The sequence below is a fragment of the Monodon monoceros genome, unplaced genomic scaffold (assembly GCF_005190385.1).
Source record: "Monodon monoceros isolate NGI ecotype Baffin Bay Population unplaced genomic scaffold, NGI_Narwhal_1 Super_Scaffold_6, whole genome shotgun sequence".
NCBI classification, from domain to species: domain Eukaryota; kingdom Metazoa; phylum Chordata; class Mammalia; order Artiodactyla; family Monodontidae; genus Monodon; species Monodon monoceros.
Window position 1 is genome coordinate 83757686 of NW_021703783.1, and position 21114 is coordinate 83778799.

The 21114-nt window shown below is 41.4% G+C and overlaps 1 protein-coding gene, 1 non-coding gene and 1 pseudogene across 4 annotated transcripts in view; all 3 read right to left on the reverse strand.

Moving 5' to 3' along the window:
- SLC41A2 (solute carrier family 41 member 2) overlaps window positions 1–18789 on the reverse strand; it is a 128836-nt gene extending 110047 nt beyond the window's left edge. For 2 of the 3 annotated variants that reach the window (XM_029205369.1, XM_029205371.1), the window contains exon 1: window positions 5309–5488. The gene's annotated coding sequence lies outside the window, so the exon portion shown is untranslated. Of the gene's footprint in view, window positions 1–5308; window positions 5489–18680 lie in introns of those variants that run through there. The other variant, XM_029205370.1, reaches the window with a different exon arrangement.
- LOC114885493 lies at window positions 12322–12872 on the reverse strand (annotated as a pseudogene).
- Window positions 12823–12957, reverse strand: LOC114886252. Its single transcript, XR_003791262.1, has one exon. It is a non-coding gene; the product is annotated as a small nucleolar RNA SNORA70 (small nucleolar RNA).
- Window positions 18790–21114: the final 2325 nt, after the last annotated feature.

Here is a 21114-nt window from a genome sequence, read left to right on the forward strand (position 1 = left end):
CCGAAAATAAACAGTGTCTTTAAAAGTTTAGGTTAGCTTAGGTTTAAATTCTCAATTCTCTTTGTAAGTTATAAAGCAAGCAATCTCTAGCAAAAAGGAATCCACTACTTTATTTGCTAATGGCCAATGTTTGCACAAAACAGGTTTCCAAAAAAAAAAAAAAAAAGAGCATCTGCCGCAGGTAAAACAAGTACAGTGATTAACATTGTGGCTTGGGTTTTTTTTTTCCCAAATTGCTATATGAAAAAAAGTATTATCTATAGTGCTCATGTAAGGTCAATACAAATATCAGGCATGATTCAAAAACCCTAGATTGAGTGGCTATATCAGATGCTGTTATGTAGCAATTTTGTTCCAAAGATTCTTTAGGTGTTATGTGGAGCCAACACAGGGGCAAGTCTATTTGAGCGCCTTAAACCCTTGTTACTCAAAGTATGGTCCACGGTGCAGCAGCACTGGTATCACCTGGGTGGTTATGAGAAATGCAGGATCTCAGCTCCCAAGCATAACCCAACCTACTGAATCACAACCTGTGCTTTTAATAGCATCTCCAAGTGATTTATGTACACATGGAAGTTTGAGAAGCACTTCCCTGAACATTCAGAAAAGAATCTGATTCATACCCATTAGACTAAAAATTAGATGTTGTCAGACTTTCAAATGTGAACAAAGACATGAGAACTGGTAACACATACAACACCACTAGTGCAAGTGTAAACTGTACAACCATGTTGGAAAACAATTTGGTATTATCTACTAAAACTGAAGAGGCATATGCCCCGCATTCCAGCAATTCCACACCTAAGTACATACTCTGAAGCAACTCTTGCTTTGTACAGCAGGAGACACATAAAAGAATATCCTTAGCAATATTTTCACACTAGCAAAAGAACTGGAATTAACTCAAGAAAAAAGATAAATGGCGGGACAGTCACACAATGGAATATATGAAGAAGGGGATGATAAGCAAGCACAAATTTCAAGAGAATGGTTACAATTGGGGAAGTAGTATAAAAGCACACAGGGAACTCCAAAAGTAGTGGTTATATTTTTTAAGCTTGGTGGTATATACGTGTTTATTATTGTTTTTTAAACATTTTCATTACATCACATGAGTGCTTCAGTCACATGAGTGATATTGTGACAGATTTTCTTACTCCCATTTATTGCTCCCCTCCTATAAGATGATTGTTTTCTCCCCCTGTTGCCATGTTACCTGCAGGGACTATGGGAGGATTATACTGCCTCACATCCACTGACATCAGGTTTGGGCATCTGACTCATGATGGCAGCAACATCTACAAACAGAAATAGTTCAGCTATGGCTTCTTTTCCATCTGACATGGGAATGACATGTCCTAGGTAAGTGCTGCTTCTTCAGACTGGGTCCTGGGACAAAGATAACACACAGAGCTGCAGCAACCTACAAGCAACATGCAACACGAGAAAGCAAGCTTTGCTGATGAAAGCCACTGAGAGTGCGGAACTGTTTACCCCCACAGCATGATCTAACAAAAGCTAACCACAAAAGTAAATATTTTAAAGAAGAATCTGACCCACAGATTCCCATCTAGTTTAGTTTAAGAGAATCTCTCTGATGTATGAGCACATAAGGATTCCGTCTATGGTTAAAGAGTTTGAAAACAGTGTTTTCCAAACATTCAGATCTCATTAACCAAATTTCCCCCCAAATTCTACCAATTTAAAAATGATCTTTCCTTTAAAAATAAAAATGCAGAAAGGACAAAATCTTGGACTAAAAGCCTTTCCATTGAGCACATTTAGATTGATCAAGAACTCACTTCATGCTCCCTGTGAAAGCTTTGTCATGGGCCAGCATTAATCTATACAGTTGTGTCAGGGAACCACTGACTTAAAGGAAAACAAACTAATACAAAACAATCCTGATGAATTCAACTGTAGTTACAAAAACAAAAAAACAATAATGCTAAAATTGCTTGTTTTAGAAGAAAAAGGATTGTATTGTATGTGTGTTGATTTACTAAATCAGCATCTCGGAGAAAATCTGCCTATCATGCTGGAAGAGGCATTCTGTTCCATTGCAAAGGTTAAATAATACACTTGAAAAATTCATCAGAGCTGTGAGTTAGCAGGCCTAAGTCACGCCTCATTACTAAGAGAGGCAATAAATGGAAGTTTAACACTTTGTTATCTTCCCATAACAACAACAAAAAGATCATCGCACTTAGTCTAAAATCTCAAAACTTGTTGGGGGGTGGGTATTTTACATTTGTATAAGCACACATAAAACCACAGCACTACCACACACACACACACACAAAATAACCTAGAAGTCAAGCCAGCTTATGGTTACTGTGTATTCTTAGTTTCACCACTCTGCAAGTGTGCATTCTGCTTTTTTTTAAATTTATTTATTTATTTTGTTTATTTATTTTTGGCTGCGTTGGGTCTTCTTTGCTGCATGTGGGCTTTCTCTAGTTGCGGCGAGTGGGAGCTACTCTTCATTGCGGTGCATGGGCTTCTCATTGCGGTGACTTCTCTTGTGGAGCATGGGCTCTAGGCGTGCGGGCTTCAGTAGTTGTGGCACACGGGCTTAGTTGCTCCGCAGCATGTGAGATCTTCCCGGCCCAGGGCTCAACCCGTGTCCCCTGCATTGGCAGGTGGATTCTTAACCACTGCGCCACCAGGGAAGTCCCCATTCTGCTTCTTTCATTTCCTCTGAATATGTCTTCTGTTTCTGTTTGTTATGAAGATGTAGATAGTCACCAAACAGGATGTGTTATGTGGTCAGTTAAATCAGATTTCAGAGAGGTCATGCCAGCCAAAACTAGCTAGACCTTAGCCAATATTGCACAAATTATTTTCTTGTTTTATAAAAAATTTTGGTACATTCTTTTGAATAATATCCAGTAAGTACTTAATTGAATAGCAGAAGGATTATGTCTATTTAATTTGCTTTTTACAGCACTCAAACCGCAGGCTGCCTTTACGCCGCTCAGTTTTCTTCCACTACGTTCATTTAAAGAATGAAACTTGGGCTTCCCTGGTGGCGCAGTGGTTGAGAATCCGCCTGCCGATGCAGGGGACACGGGTTCGTGCCCCGGTCCAGGAAGATCCCACATGCCGCAGAGCGGCTGGGCCCGTGAGCCATGGCCGCTGAGCCTGCGCGTCCGGAGCCTGTGCTCCGCAACGGGAGAAGGCACAACAGTGAGAGGCCTGCGTACCGCAAAAAAAACACAAAAAACTGCTACCTCACAAATACTGTCCTCCCCGATTAAAAGGCTCACCTCTAAAGTGGAATCAACGTATCCCCCCCCCCCACACACACACACACTTTTTTTGCTTTGGTTGAAATGCATAGAGTTAGCTCCTAGAAAAAAAAAATGCTGGCTTTTTGGCTTAAACTGGAAACTGTCTAATTAAACTGAATTCAAGCACTCACACAGGTTTCATTTAGGTAACATTTAGGTAATTTAGGTAGTGATGTCAAGCTTTCTTGATTTGGTAGTCCTGATATTCTCTAACAAACACAGAAGCTTGAGAAATCATGGGCATGATTCAGCTCCTGATATCCCAAAGCTAAAGGACTCCATAAAACAATCACTCATTTCTAAGACTGCCCACTGATAGAACAGAGTAACATCATAAAATTTATCAATCCTAAAGTTTCTATAGGCCTAAAAGACAGCCAAACATTTGTAAAGAATTTGTTTGAGCCCAGAGAAAGAATCAGTGGGTATAATAAATCTTCGGTATAATAAATCCTCAATACATCTCAAATAATGTTCCAAAGGAAACCAGAACCAGACAACTGATTTGTTTTCAGAATCACAACCCTCAATCCCACTTAAAAAAATAATTTTTTAAAAAGGATGATTTATTTGGAAGAAGGATACACCGAAGACAAGCCAATGAATCAACTAAAACAAAATCCGCAATTGAACCATTTCTGCTTATTGAGAAAATGTTGACAGAATATAGTGTGTGTCCAAAGAACTAAGTGTATTGCATAAACAAAGTACAGTTCATTCTACCAAGTACACTGACTGATACTTGGTAGAATGAACTTTGATTATATTTATCCCCTATCAAATCAACTGAAAAGTGGAAAAAAAACCCCAATCATTTAACTAGATTCTGATTAGATTAATAGCAATACAGTTTTATAATACAGGTAGTAAACAATGACCAGAAATATCACTTAGTACTACTGTTTGAAACAACTCGGTGAATAGTTGGTAGCAAAGGAGCTAAATCAGAGAACTCTGTTTTGAAGCCCAGAAACTGCTTTTAAACAAGAGTATATTTCTCCCATTTTAAAACATTTCTTACATGTATCTTATTCAAAAAAACCACTTAACCACGCTCTTGCAATTAACTTGCAACTGACATTCCTAATTTCCTGCTAACTGCTGCTGAGAAGCTCACCACCTTATCAATCACCCTAGATAGAGTCACATGAAACTTTACTTGGAAATTATAGCTACAGAAAGCCTTGCTACTGAAAACTGGTATCTTTCTTTTTCTTTAATGAAGATTGAGCGACCCTTTTACTTCAGCAACTGCGACCCTTTTACTTCAGCAACAAGGAAACTTACAGCTACATCTGAAACTCACATCTATGATCAATTTATTCATCTTAATGTTACACTCCTAGTTTTATTTTCTCTGGTACTGGTTTCATAATTTTTTAAAAACCCAATATTTCTTGTAAATGTTATTTTTTATAAAGTGACTCAACACCTTTGTGTAAAAGGTAGTATACATGAGAATAAAACATAAATAATACATTTCCTTACTGGTTTTCCCTGGCACTTATAAATCTGAAATACCTAAATTTAGAGACCAGGTAACTGGAGTTCAGCATTTCAAATGAAGAGAAATTATTATTCTGAACTCACCAAAAAGTATACTTTCATACTCTTAGCCTTAATACATCCTTACACTCTTAAAGAGAATTCCATTTTTAAAATGCAAACACACTTCTAGCGCCAACTTAAAATATACACTTTATTCTTCGTACAATTAAAGTGAAAACTGAATATAAAATCTTCCAGAATTGTAAAGTGCAGAATGGATAACCATGTGTCAAAGTAAAAATCTTCTTTCTAAGAAAAGGAAAAGGGAAAAATGATTTGCCACGTGTAAGGTTAACATTTTTCTTCTACATTTGAAGACCAAGAGTGCCCCATCATTTTCATGGTGATCCATTCCAAATATTTACTCAGAGTCATTCTACCCCTCCAGGGGCCCTTCTCCCTCCCCCATCCCTGAGGTGAAGCAGCATGCTACACCCTGCTGAGCAGGCCACATAGAATTACACTACCTTCTACTAGGTGACGAAACAGGACAGCTCCCAAACCCAGTGAGGTCTTCCTCAGGTGGTGGCCTACCATCACCTTCCCTCGCTGGGACACCTTCACAATGGTACCACCCAGGGAGATGACACCAATCTTCCCCCTTCCCAAACTGTACTTTCCCTCAATACTGCTCCCTGGTACACAGAGCTGTGAAGGCAGGGCAAGTGCACAAACTCACAGCAGGAGGCTCTATTAGATGAGGTGAACCACAGGTACACAGTGTTACCTTACTCAACTATTTTGGCATCAAACTGAAATAATGATCTAACTCTTTCAGTATCTTTACTCTCTGCAATCAAGTCTCTCCTCTACCCTTTGGTCAGAGCTGCGTACTTTTTAATTCAAATACCAGTTAAAAAAAAAAAAAAAAAAGGAGCCGAAGGGCTCTAAGTCCAACTTGAAGTTCAAACTAAAACTACCCTCAAAGCCACCCCAAAACAACTTAGTTGCCACATACTGGCCTTTGCTCATAAAAATATCCTGACTACCTTTCTTTCCCAGCTCATTTGGAAACGGTGCTTCTAACATCCACTGGCATAGAGTTCTCTTCTATTGTTTTTCTATTTTTCACAGAAGCGATATGTGTTCAATGCAAAATAAACAAATAAATAAAGGCCAAGGACAAACAAAGTTGTTTATTCTGGAAACCCACCATCCAGAGATAATCACTGATGATATATTAGTGCATATGATAACTTTATTGTTGATATATTTTTTTCTATATCTATGTTTAAAACAAAAATTGGTTCATATTACACACAGTTTGGCATCCTGCTTTTTGCATTTCATAAAATATCAAAAAAGAGTGTCTTATCAGTATCCTACAAAGTTATTTTTAATGGCTACTTAAAATTTCCTCTTTCTAAAACTCCCAGGGGCTCTAATTTCTTCTTTCCTACTTCTTCTCCCCCTCCACAGCTTCCCAGTAGGAACACAACTAAAAGGCAACATTCATTCAATTAATACATCCTAAACACTTCCAGAAAACTAACATTCCACTGTATTCACAGCAATTATTTCATTTATATTTTATATTGTTAGATGATCATGAATAAACAACTGTATCTGTGCCACCAAGTTCCAAGGAAGGGCCAGGCTGCCATCAAGTCTACAGTGTGTCTCCCCCATGAGCCATGACATATAATTCAAAATAACTCCAAACAAAATAAGAGTCACAACAAGGTACAAGTCTTTCCTAGAAAGACTATTTCATTGTTTCTTTAAAAGTCACAAAACATTAACAGATGGCCAACAGGCACAAGAAAAGATGCTCAACAACATATTAGAGAAATGCAAATCAAAACCACAATGAGGTATCATTTCACACTGGTCAGAACAGCCATAACCAAAAAGTCTACAAATAATAAAGGCTGGAGAGGGTGTGGAGAAAAGGGAGCCCTTCTACAGTGTTTTTTTGTGGGAATGTAAATTAGTGCAGCCACTATGGAAAACACTATGGAGGTTCCTTTAAAAAACTAAAAACAGAACCACCATATGACCCAGCAATACCACTCCTGAGCATATATCCAGAAAATATGAAAACTCTAGTTCACCTCAGTGTTCACAGCAGCACTACTTACAAGAGCCAAGACATAGAAACAACCTAAATGTCCACTGACAGATGAATGGATAAAAAAGTGGTATATATATACAATGGGATATTACTCAGCCATAAAAACAAATGAAATATTGTCATGTGCAGCAACATGGACGGACCTAGAGATTATCAAACTGAGTGAAGTAAGTCAGACAGAGAAAGACAAATATTATATGATATCACTTATATGTGGAATCTTAAAGAATAATACAAATGAATCTATATACAAAATAGAAACAGACTCACAGACATAGAAAACAAAATTATGGTTACCAAAGGGCAAAGGGAGGGAGGGGAAGGGATAAATTAGAAGTACGGGATTAACAGATACAAACCACTATACATAAAAGAGATAAGCAACAGGATTTACTGTTTAGCACAGGGAACTATATTCAATATCTTGTAATAACCCATAATGGAAAATAATCTGAAATATATATATTAAAAAAAAACTGAAAAAAATTTCAAAATATTATTTAAATTTTTTTCTCTCTTTTGGTGCCCCCTTGCTAATGCTCAAACACATGCTTACATCGTCTATTAAGCACTGCCTCCTGGGATTGAGAAAAGAACAGGTTTTGTTCCAAGGAATAATATGAGTTTAAACTCAGATGATAAAATCTATGCACAGTCAAAATCCCAGACTTGAGCACACAGATTCAGTCAAACACATTTTGAAACGGAGAATATTAACTGCTTGTTCAAAGTTGTATTATTCATGTGGAATCACTGGCAAATGCTTTATGCTGTGTTTGAAACTGTACAAAGCTTCCCGAGATATATGCAATGCTTTCATTATATGAATAAATGGATAACATGATTTGCATTGAGTGGTTTTACGGGGGAATTTCAAGTGACTTATTCAGCAAATCTCCACACTTCAATTAAAAGAGACGATTTCCTTCCAAAAAATTAAATGTGAAGAAGTGTCAACACACTAATGATATTGACAGTAGTTTAGAGGCTGGGTTCTAAAGTCAAACTGCTTTGGCTTAAATTCTGACTTTCACTAGCTATGGGACGTATGCCTCTATACTTTAGATTCCTCATGAAAAAATATCTCCTCCATTGGGTTACTGTGAGAATTAAATGACTTAATACATGTAAGGTGCTTAGAACAGTGTATTGAGCCTTCAATAAATATTAGCTAGTTACCATCATCCTTATTCATTATTATACATTTTTGTAAAAGGCTCAAAACCTACTTTCCACCTCTTTCTCCCCTTACTAAGGAACAGACTAGACCACAGAATCACAAAAATGTTATACAGTGCTGTATTAAACCCCTACCTTATAATTTTCAGATCAACTGTTTTGTTCCTACTTTCTTTAAAAAATAAACTGAAGTTTAATATTTACATTGTATACACTGCACTCATCCTATTTTTCATTTAACTGCCAGCATGCTATAAGATACTGTATATCTATAATGACCAGTATATACACAGAACAAATGGTACCTATATATACTGAACAACACAGGTCTTCAGGAAACCACAATGTTCTAAAAGGAAAAACGAAGATGAAAGCTGGAATAGGAAGTAGCTCTAATACTGCTGTTAAATTTAAATATCATACCTAATGTACTTTTTTACTTTTAAAAAGGTATCTAAATAACATTTTTACAATTTACAAATAAAACAGACTACCTTAAACCACTAGTGTAAGGTTTATTCTAGACTAGAGAACTAAGTCTGCTCAACCAGAAGGAGAAATATTACAAAGATAGAATCCATCATGAGTTTGCCTGGGGTTATTCTGAAACCTATAATCCAGAAATGACAGACAAGAGTTCTCTGACTTTTTTTTTTTTTCCAAAGAGTACTAGAACATTACCATAAAAATTCTTTACTGTTTTTTATGTAAAAGATAGAGGAAAGTGGCAGATAAAATGAAGAAAATAGGCCAGGCTTTGGACTCTGGGCCTACCTATTAATTTTGCTTTCTTGATTATAGATATAACAGTCTGCTTTAAATCTCAGGAGAATACACTGGTTAATAATGAAAAAGATTTATTTTCCCACTAAATGTTCTTTGGCCTGATTACTTTCCTATATTGTTTATTCATACCTTACCAGGAATATGAATAGCTTATCAAAAAGCCACTCTCAGAATAAAAAAAACCCACTTCTTCAAAAAACTAAAGTCTAGGGAATTCCCTGGAGGTCCAGTGGTTAGGGTTCCACGCTTCCAATGCAGGGGGCATGGGTTTGATACTTGGTCGGGGAACTAAGATCCTGCAAGCCATGTGGTGTGGCCAAAAAAAAAAAAAGAACTAGAGTCTAATCCATAAGTCCTCCCAAATATTTAAAAACTTAAACCCCAAAGAAAGGAGAACAATCACCCATTCTACAGAACATCAAAACCACTGAAAGCAAAAAGAATAGACTTTGCTTGTATGTACTTGTATAATCTTTTCTGAAAACCTAGGAGGTAGACATGTTCATACACTACAGTTCAGGAAACTGAGTCTCAGAGAGGTTAAGTAATATGCTCAAGTTACAAAGTCAGTAAAATAAAGACACAGGACTCAAATTCACAACTTTCTTACCAGCTAATGATAAAGCAGAAATGACAGGCATTCCCTGTACACCAGTGTGAGTGGCCACGGAGACGAGGATTACAGAACGAGTCCTTCAGTGCTCCCTCCCAACTCCATGCGCTACACCGGAATCTAGCAGGTTGGATTCAAGTTATTTTTGAACACAGTTGATTGCTCAAGAAAGGAAACAGCTCCCTCCCAAGTCTCACCCCCTAATTCACAGGTGAATTATCTTCTGCCTTATGTTCTGTTAATAAATAAATGAGCAATTATTTACTGAAGACCCAGAAATGTAACCATACCATAAATTGCCCTTTTTATAAGTGCCATATAAGGTGGTGTAGAAGGAAGAGACCACTTATATCTTTAGTATCTGCCCCTCAAACGCTCTTGTTTTATAATACATAATTGCACTTATTTACATGAAGGTTGCTCTTTACTAGTCTGTGAGCTTTTGATACAAAATTCTGCATATTCCCCACTCAGTATTAGTCAAAATGTAGGTGGTGTCCACTAAAAATGTTGAAAGAAGGAGTGAACGAAACATTGACGAGTTGAACCGTGAATAACAACATTTAGAGAGATGGAGAAAAAGAAGGGGAAGTACGTCCTAATGAGGTGGCTGGCAACCAGGCAGACGACTGCTGGGGAAATGGATAGGCAGGTCTGAGTAGAAGATCCGTATCACCAAGCAGCAAAAAAACGGTAAACTGGAAGATCTGGAATTCCTGACTGCAGGGTTAGGACTTCATTTTCTAAATTAGGCCAATGGTTTCTGAACATTTATTTTTAATGCAGGGGAATGCTTTGTTTAAATTAAACCCTACTCGAAACCCCAATATAGAAAACAGGTAAAAGCAAAGCAGTACCGGTTGAAGCCCCACTCAGTCCCCATCTTACCTAACTGAGAAGCCCCCAAAGCCCCTCCTTGGAGCACAGTTTGAAAACCACTGGGTTAGAAAAAGGTCTGGAAGGACAGATACCGAAGTGCTCAGAGCACTGACTTCTGGAGAACTGGGTTGGCCTAGGTTGAGGGAGCAGGGTAAGGAAGGACTTGAAATACTATTTTCACTTTTTAAATCCTGCCTTTTTTTAATATTATTTGAACTTTTGTTTATATTGAGCACTTTTTACTTTTAAATTTCAAAAGAAATAAGATACCATTGATCTAAAAGAGCATTTTTAATGGTTAAATTTCTTCAAGAGAATTGCCACATTTTATTTATTTTTTTAAAGAAGACGTTGGGGGTAGGAGTTTATTAAATTATTTATTTATGGGGCTTCCCTGGTGGCGCAGTAGTTGAGAGTCTGCCTGCCGATGCAGGGGACACGGGTTCGTGCCCCGGTCCAGGAAGATCCCACATGCCGAGGAGCGGCTGGGCCCGTGAGCCATGGCCGCTGAGCCTGCGCGTCCGGAGCCTGTGCTCCGCAACGGGAGAGGCCACAACAGTGAGACGCCCGCGTAACGCAAAAAAAAAAAAAAATTATTTACTTATTTTTGCTGTTTTGGGTCTTCGTTTCTGTGCCAGGGCTTTCTCTAGTTGTGGCAAGCGGGGGCCACCATTCATCGCGGTGCGCGGGCCTCTCACTATCGCGGCCTCTCTTGTTGCGGAGCACAGGCTCCAGATGCGCAGGCTCAGTAGTTGTGGCCCACGGGCCCAGCTGCTCCGCGGCATGCGGGATCCTCCCAGACCAGGGCTCAAACCAGTGTCCCCCGTATTAGCAGGCAGACTCCCAACCACTGCGCCACGAGGGAAGCCCCGAGAATTGCCACATTTTAATGAATCATTTCCTTATAGCAGGATATTTTCTTGACTAAATTATACTGCAATGAAAATGAACATCTTTGTGCATAAGACTTTCTCATATTTAGAATGATTTTCTTAGGATAAATTTATACAAGTTAATGGTTCCCATTTAAGTTCAATTAGTATTTTTTAAAAGTCATCCTATAGGGACTTCCCTGGTGGTGCAGTCGTTAAGAATCCGCCTGCCAATGCAGGGGACACAGGTTCGAGCCCTGGTCGGGGAAGATCCCACATGCCGCGGAGCAACTAAGTCTGGCCGCCACAACTACTGAGCCTGCGCTCTGGAGCCCGTGAGCCACAACTACTGAAGCCCGCGTGCCTAGAGCCCGTGCTCCGCAACAAGAGAAGCCACCACAATGAGAAGCCTGAGCACCGCAACAAAGAGTAGCCCCACTCACTGCAACTAGAGAAAATCCGTGTGCAGCAACCAAGAACCAACACAGCCAAAAATAAATAAATAAATGTTTTTAAAAAGCCATCCTATAGTAGCAAGATTTGATCCTAGCATGCATGTTTAAGATATATAAAATCTAGGGCTTCCCTGGTGGTGCAGTGGTTGAGAGTCCGCCTGCCGATGCAGGGGACATGCGTTCGTGCCCTGGTCCGGGAAGATCCCACATGCCACGGAGCGGATAAGCCCGTGAGCCATGGCAGCTAAGCCTGCGCATCCGGAGCCTGTGCTCCGCAACGGAAGAGGCCACAACAGTGAGAGGCCCTCATACCGCAAAAAAAAAAAAAAATAATAAGATATATAAAATCTAATTTACAAAACTAATTAGCAAAGTTTCCGTATCTCAAAAAATGTATTAAAGAGAAATCTGAAACAGAACTTGAAGTCTGTCTACCTTTCATGAATTTTTCATAACTTCTCTTGCCACTTATCAAAACCATACACTGAAACAATTTTCCTTCACAGTTGGGTTTCACGATCCAATTCTGTGAAGTCACAGTGCTGTGACAGTACAATCATTTTCTGGCAACAAACTGACATCACTAAATTCCTAATTGTAAGTTCTGTTGGGTATATGGATGTTCTATTTTTACTTCTAAGATCAAAGTCTATTTTCTGTTGCCTCTCCATTAAGCTCATATGATTGATACATTTTTTTTTCTTGGACAAGAAAGTAGGATTTACTGGTGGGCGTGAGTAAGGAGGGGACAGCGCCAAGGCTCTCGCGAGTGCAGGGCCCGCCATCTGTCCAGGGGGCCACAACGAGGGATGCATTCGACCCCACAGCCATCCGGGATAAGCCGCTTTTCTGCCACCACGTTTTCAAATTTGTCCGCATTAAACTTTGTAAATCCCCACTTCTTGCAGATGTGGATCTTCTGGCGGCCAGGGAACTTGAACTTGGCCCTGCTGTGGGCCTCAATCACATGTTCCTTGTTCTGCAGCTTGGTGCAGATGGACATCATGACGTGGCCAATGTGGACCCTGACCCCTGTGCCCTGGGGCTTTCCAAAGGCACCACCCATACCTGTCTGGAGCCTAGACTGGGGACAGCATGCCAGTCATTAATGTCCACTGCAAAGGGCTGTCTTCGAGGTCCCTTAGGGCAACCTATACAGGCAACAGGCTGCATCCACTACCGAGGAGACTGCTGTTTGCAACCACTGCGCACCAGGCCCCCATGGGGAAAAGGGCACAGTTGGCTGGATTGGCTGCAGATGACTGATACATTTTAATCAATGTATTCTCTTTGTCCCCAGCCATCTTTATAAAACTGCCTTTTGGTGAGTGCTCAGAGAATGCCTATCTGTTCGAACAAAATATAAATGGCTGCCCGACTGCCTCCTCCTGTGAACAGCCTGCAATGTTCCGTACTTCTTGAAAGCAGAAACCCCAGAGTCAGAAAGTCCGTTCTTCTTTTTCTTATCTCTACTACTGCTTTAGTATAACAAAAGTACTTTTTGTTAAATTAACTTTTTGTTAAATAAGTGAATGGACTTCTATCACTAATGAATCCAACTGGGCAAAAAGAATTTCTAATAAAAACCTTTTTCCGGCTTCCGTGGTGGCGCAGTGGTTAGGAATCCACCTGCCAATGTGGGGGACACGGGTTCGAGCCCTGGTCCGGGAGATCCCACATGCCGCGGAGCAACTAAGCCCGTGTACCACAACTACTGAGCCTGCGCTCTAGAGCCCACGAGCCACAACTACTGAGCCCATGTGCCACAACTACTGAAGCCTGTGCACCTAGAGCGTGTGCTCCACAACGAGAAGCCACCACAATGAGAAGCCTGCGCACCGCAACGAAGAGTAGCCCCCACTCACCGCGACTAGAGAAAGCCCGCGCACAGCAACGAAGACCCAACACAGCCAAAAATAAAATAAAATAAATAAATAAGTAAATAAATAAAAATTAAAACAACAACAACAAAAAAAAACCTTTTTCTTTTTCCAAAAGCAAGGATTGCTAGAAACATCAAGGTCACTTCTACTACTACGTAACAGTTCTAATAGGGTATTTAGACTCTATCAGCAAAGATTTGCCTAGTGCCTACTGGGCATGGGGCACCATGCTAAACGCCAGACGTTCAGTGTGAACAAGACAGAAGCAAGGCCTGCTCTCATAGATCTTTCCCTCTTGGTGCAACAGCACTTTGGCAAACCACGAATCTTTATGAAACGAGAAGTTCCAGTACCAAAAATAGAAATATTCTTTAGAAGAAAGAGACTGGAACCAGACTTTGGAATACCCGTAACACTGGGCCGAGGAATGCAAAGTTTATATTTGAGTAGAGGAAAACGAGGTATTCAAAGGGATCCTTAGAAAATATTAATCTAATCAGGCTCTGATTAAACCTTTTCAATGGCTTCTCATTTCCTCTAAGATAAAGCCAAAATGTTTAAAAAGGGTAACTAAATCTTGCATCACCATTCCCACCTACCCAAGATCTTTGGCTGTGGTCATACTGTTCTTTTTCTCTGTTTCCTTTATTGTTGGGATTTTCAAACTTTATACATCACGATCTAGTAAAGTATCTATGTGTGACACGCTTATTTTCTGTTTTATTTCTTTTTAAAAACATGCAGTTCACAACCACTAAATTAATTTTACAATCTCCTGGTAGGTGCCTAGGTGCCTGCAGCTTGAAAAATACCACCTTGGTATATACCACACTCTCTCTCTCTCATTTCTTGGCCTTTCCACACATTCTTTTTGCCGGAAACATTCTTGCTCATCCTCCTTCTTGCCTTTTTCTGGCTACTTCCTATGCTACTTTGTGACCTGAGCTCTTAAACGTCACTTCCCTGACCCTCTTAGATTAGTTCCCCCTCCTCTGTGTTCCTGAAGTACTCTATGCTTTCTAACATTCATTAAGCTTTACTGTAATTGTATGTGTGCTAATTGTCTTTCTAGGCTGTAAACTCCATAAGCATCAGGACCCATTCTTGGTCTCTGCTGAATCCTGAGAGCCTAGCCCAGTGCCTGTTACTTATTAGGCACTCAGACAATGAGGAGTAAAGCAAGTAAGGAAACGGACTTGAATAATCTATATATTTAGCCGCACAATGAAATGAGCACCCACTTAAAAACTGTTAAGAGGTTTAGCCAGTTCAAAGGAAAATATATTCTCAGTTCCAATTATGTAAATGGTGATTAAGTTCCTAAGCTAGCCTACAAAACGCTATTACCCACAAGCACTTAACTGATGAGAGGATGGCTGCTTATTTGCCTCTCTGCAAGGACAAGAGAACTTTCACTCCTCTAAGTAGGAGAAAACAGGATTAAAGGGACACCTTGCTTTCTCCCTACTCTATCAGTTCCTCCTAGAGCAAAGTGACTTATCTAATGGCTGAGATAAGACTAAAGGTCAATATTCCAGACAGGCCCCAGCCCTGAGCTCTCACTGGCTCTTGGATTTATCTGTCTTCAAGAAGAGAAGGTTCTCCTTTCCCTTCCAACTCCTATGAGGAAATTTCCCCAAGACAGGGCTTTCCCTGCCTGCAGGGGAGACCTGCAGTTTTTTAGGTGCTATAGAATCACGTGGGTAGATAAATTAAGAAGGAACAGAGGAAGTGTGGGTCTAAGCTAAATTCTCCAATCCAGCTTTACCAGAAATGAAAATTAAATTATATTTTAATAGTACTATAACCCTCACCTGGCTTCTTGAATCTGATCTCAATTTGCAGAATCTGGAGAGAGAAGAGATATAATCAGCAAACTGAAAAGCTCCAAGAGGAGTAACAGTCGTCCCAGTCTGATTTCTGGGTCCGAGGAGAAGAGTAGCACAGAGCAACAAGGTGGAGCAAAAGGGAAGGGAGTGAAATGAAGGAGAAAAAGGTTTCTTTCACTTTTCCTCGTTTGAATTTTTCTTGGGCAAAAATGTCTAAAGAAGTTGAACCTATCTTTGTGTCCTACAACCTTCCCCTCCAAATTGTTTCTCATTCTTGCTTCTCTTTTCTCATCTTCCAGACCTTTTATGCTGCCCATAGATCTCCATTTTCAACACCCACACTTGTAGAAATAGAGCAAGTTTTCCCCAAACCTCCAAAATGTTCCATGATCCCATACCACTAACGTCTCCTATCCCTCCTCATGTCAAAACTCCCATTTCCTCAGTGCAGCTGATCTGGAGGAAAGCAATCTGATTAAATTCATTCATATTAAGATAAAACAACTGGCTGACAGTCTAGCCAGCCTACTAGAGATACACATATTTTTTATTTTACACACACACACACACACACACACACACACACACAGACGTTTTTAAGCTATAGAAATCTAACTACAGTAATTTCAGAGAAAAGATGAGGGGTGCCTAAAAATCTCCCATAAAGGAGGCAGGTCCGCTCTGATCAGCATTTCCCAGGGATCACATCCCCAAAGTTGTTCCCACATTTTCCCCAACTTTCAGTCCTTAAGTGACACTAAAAACCCCAGGGGGCAGAGAAAGCCAACTTGGGAAAGCATTTGTAACTACAGGATATTTAGTCATCCATTGGGTAAGTCAGTTACAATCAATATTAGCTTGGATAGGTTATAATTTCAGTATGTTTGACAATCATTCTATTAGGTAAAACATATGCTCAGGTTATATATTGCAATTATTACCTCATTCTACTAATGAGGTCAATGAGGCATAAAGGGGTTAAATAACATTTCCATTGTTTAAAGTTTAGTAGTTGAAGAGCAGGACTGGACGGCTCTTCACCCACTTTGAATCAGTTGTTTATCCATTAATTCCACTTGAAAATCTCTAATTGTATTTTCCATAACGTTTCTGAAATTTGGTAGTGTACTTTAGAACAGTCATATTAGAGTAAAAGAAAAATGAGCTTGAATTCCTAGGAGGTAAACATCATGTCTTTTTCAGTGGTTTTTGTATGAAAGACCTGAGGCTGATGCTGAATTTGTGTGCGCTCAGAAATTAAGCACGGAATAGGCAAAGTAGCATTCATTCAGCTGCAAGTGGCTCTTAACTTCAGCGCCATAAAAGATACTTATTTGCCGCCCAAATATGAATATAGCTGTAATAAAGACTACACACACTTAGGATGATAAGATCTTCCACTTTGCCTGAGAAGTATATGAAATTTTAATTGAGTAATTGGTGTTTGCTATTTTTTATTAGTTTGTTTAGCTAGCCACCAAAATAAATTATTTGTAATTAAAGTGACAACTGGGACTTTCCAAACCAAGCATAGAATACATGAAAATGCTGTGTGTGTTCTCTCTTGACTTTGGTCATGAACACACTTTTTGTGGCTTTTCTCAAAATATCAGAAAGGGTAAAGGGGCAGTAAGGCACCCAAGAAATGACAGTTAGCATATTCTGACAGACTTAAATGGCACTTATGCACTTCCCCCAAGTAGAAGCATTATGTTGCTTGGTATCAGGTTGGTTGGGTTTTTCGGTCAGTACTCGTCTCCCAAACCTAGAATTTTTTAAATATAATTCAACAATAAAAAGACAACCCAATTAAAATATGGGCAAAAGATCTGAATAGACATTTCTCCAAAGCAGATACCCAAGTGGCCAATAAGCACATGAAAAGATGCTCAACATAATTAGTCATAAAGAAATGCAAATCAACACTACTTCATACTCACCAGAATGTCTGTAATAAAAACTAGCAAATAGTCAATAACAAGTGTTGGTGAGAATGTGAAGAACCTGGAACCCTCATACACTGATGAGAATGTAAAATGGTGCAGCTACTTTGGAAAAGTCTGACAGTTCCTGAAAAAGTTAAATACACAGACCCAAAAGAATGGGAATCATATGCCCACATAAAAACTTGTACGCAAATGTTCATAGCAGCATTATTCACAATGGCCAAAAAGTAGAAACATCCTTAATGTCCATCAACTGAAAATGGATAAACAAAATGTGATATTGTAGTACATCAATACAAATGGAATACTATCCCGCCATAAAAAATAAGTACTGATACATGCTACACATGGATAAACCTTGAAAACATTATGCTGTGTGAAGGAAGCCAGACACTAAAAGCCACATAATGTATGATTCCACTTATATGAAACTTACAGAATAGGCAAATCCATAGAGACGGAAAGGAGATTAGTGGTTGCCAGGGGGTGGGATAACGGCGGAATGAGGAGTGACTTTTAATGGGTATAGGGTTTCATTCTGGGGTGATGAAAATGTTCTGCATGGTGGTGATAGTGGTGATAGTTGCAAAACTCGGTGAAAATACTAAAGGCCGCGCTTTAAAAGGATGAATTTTGTGGTATGTGAACTATATCTCAATTTTTAAAAAAAATTCTTCATTTACGGAAAGAAATTACATAGACAAGTAATATACCTACAAATGTATTACATACATATACGTATTCTCTTTCTATGAATCAACGTTTGGGGTTCTTTTTAGTTGAGATATATTTCACATATATAAAGAAAGGAATGAAAGAACACGGTGACACGGAGCAATTGTGAGCCCTGAAGCCTTGGATCTGGGGTGTGCCCCAGCCTGACTCGCAGGGTCTCCATCCGTGCTCACCTTCCACCCATCACTCAGCCACCACCCGCTGTCCGGTCCACTGTCAGGGCCGGGGACGACCCACCACGGCCGCCCGGCTCCGCTGCGGGCGCCCCAGGGCCGGCCAGCCCTCCCGCCCGAGGTGGGGCTGCCGCGGCGGGCCGGGCTCGGGCGCTGCCTGCGGGCCCGGAGGGGACACGGCGGCTCGGGCGGGCCCCGCCGCTCGGCCGCTCCCCCTGCCCTGGCCTCCCTACGCCCCGGCCGCCGGGTCTCAAGCCTCCCTCCAGTACCTGGGATGCGCCCGAACCCCGCGCCGCGGCCAAAGCCGAGACTTTCCCTCCATTATCACCTGCCCGGAAAGCGGTGCGAGGAGAGGGGACCCCGCCTCCTCAGACGCGACCGAGGCACCGTGGCAGGGGACGGAAGGGGCATTCACCTAGTTCCCCCGCGGCGGCGGCGGCAGCGGCTGCCCAGCGGCCGTGGCTCCTTCCTCTGGTGCGCCTCCTCGCGCCGTCGCAGCCCCACGGTGACAGCCCCGGAGCCGGCGCCCTCCGCCCGCGGGCTTCCAGCCGCCCGCCCCGCCCCCGCGCGGCCGCCCAGCGCAGGCGCAGCCGCGCCGCCGCCCCGGGGGAGGCGAGAGCCTGGTGATGTGGCCGCTGGGTTGGCGATCGGGAGCGCGAGCGCCGCCTCCTCCCGGACCTTTGGCCGCAACCTGACGAACGCGGGCCGAGAACCCGATAGGGCAGAGCAAACGGGGAATATTTCAAGGGATGCTACTCAGCAGAGAAGGGCTGTGGACTTCCTTGTTCGTCAGCCCCCTCCATCCCCACCGACCCACGCACATCCACATCGCTGGCTGCTCCTCGGTCCGAGCCCCCAAATCTATGACTCATGATTTCTGTTCTCAGACCAGGGACCTCCTGCTGGCCGTCTTCGTATTTCCTTCCCACAGACCGGGGTTAAAACTGTGTAAGCCTTTCTTAAGAGCAGTGCAGAATGGGCCATGCTTGATCCGAGGTAGGAGAGAAGGGGAGCGACCCCCAGGAGAATGAGATTTAGGGCAGCTCCCAGCAGTGGGAGAGAGGTGTACAGGCAAAGTGCATGGGCCCTGTGGAGGTGTCTGGAATGCCACACTTTTCAAGCTTGCCCGTGTTTGTTTTGTAGTCTATATAAAAGTGAGCCACAGTTTGCAACGTAAAGCCGAGAACTCGTGTATTTTATTTAACAACTATCTTTTGAGCATCTTTTGCAGGTAATGGGCAACGCCGCGGAGGTATTCCAGTGACCCAAACAAAGGTTTCCGTCCTCAGGCTCTTCTTCTAAAAGAGAGACTGTCATTTAAAAAATTACACAGCAAATGACGCTTCCTCAAATCAAAGCTTCCACCAACTCTAAGTCACTCCAATGATTTAGTAGCAGATTTTCAGGTGCTAAAGGATATCAGAGAGTACATTTATCCCGTTTGTTTCTTTTGCTTTGCCATCAGAGTTTTGACCTTCACCTTCAGGGTGCTTCTGTATCAGTCTTGGCCATCTGGGGTAATGCTTTTTATAATGGCCCATGCAAGTGTTCTTCACCCCTGAACATCATTATTAGGAAAGAAAGTATAATTGCAAGGAATATGGAAAAACAGTGTTTTGACTGCCTTTTCAAGTGGTTTCTGTTCTTAATGCTTTGAATTGCATATCACTCAGAGGTAATTAGCTGCTGTTGAAAGTTTGCCAGAAGTAAAAGTTCCAAACGGATGTGTTCCTCCTCTGGGTCCTGCAGTCTTTCAAGATTTCTGCGCAAAGCATACATAGGAGAGGCCACCCTCTACCGGCTTTGAAAATTCTACCAACATTTCTTCTCAGAGAGCTGATGGCTTCCATTGCCCTGAATTTCATTAGTCGCCATGTATGTAGCAACCTTCTGCTTATACAGCACCCTTCGTTCTGTATGCCACAACATAGAGTATATTTTTTTAGTTATTTTAAGCTTCGAGTTGGAATCCAAATTTAAGTTTCAACCCTGAAAATAGCTCAGGGTGGAAGCTGGCGAAGAGCTACCCCTTCTGAAAAGTTAGGTCTCGATGTGTGCAGGCAACACCACATTACTAGTTCATCTTCTGCCTGACAGCTAGCAACCCTAAATGTGAAGCAAGTGACTTAGAGTTGAGGATATGTAGTAATCACTGTTGGATGATTGCTAGAGAAAAGACTGGGAGTTATGAAAGTGTGTAACAAAGGAACTTGTCTGTTCTGGCAGATAAGAAAGATCTCTTTGAGGAAGTGACATTTAATCTGAGCCTTGAAGAATAAAGAGGAGGAGGCCTGGCAACAAAGGGAAGGGGGTGGGGTGGGGAGTGTGCCCTTGAAGCTACAGAAACTGCGGATTTGAAAGCCCTTTGGTAGGAAGGGGTTTCACCTGTGGAGGCCTTGGGACAGGGCCACTGTGGCCAGAGTGAGATGGCTCGTTCTGCAGGAGAGGCCGGCAGGAGCCTTGAGGGCCATGCTGAGGACTTTGGATTTATTCCTAAAGACAAAAGGAAGCCACTGAAGAGTTGGAGAGGGTCCATTTGGACATGATCAGATTTGTATTTATGAAAGACATTGCTGGTCATAGTGTGGACCAGGAATAGGAAGGGGGCAATGGAGGAGGCGTGAAGGCCCATTTGCGGGCAATGGGGATTAGGAGGTAGTGGGTCAAAGAAATAGATCAGGGTTAGAACTGCAAAGGCTTGATCTTTGACTGTGTGTGGAAGGTGAAGGAGAGAAAAGTGTCCAAAAATGACTCCCAGGTTTCTGGCTTGAGCTTATCCTACTCCCTGAGAGGAAGAATCTGGAGGAGGAAGGCTAAAGGGGACCATTTTGAGTTGCTTTGGATATGCT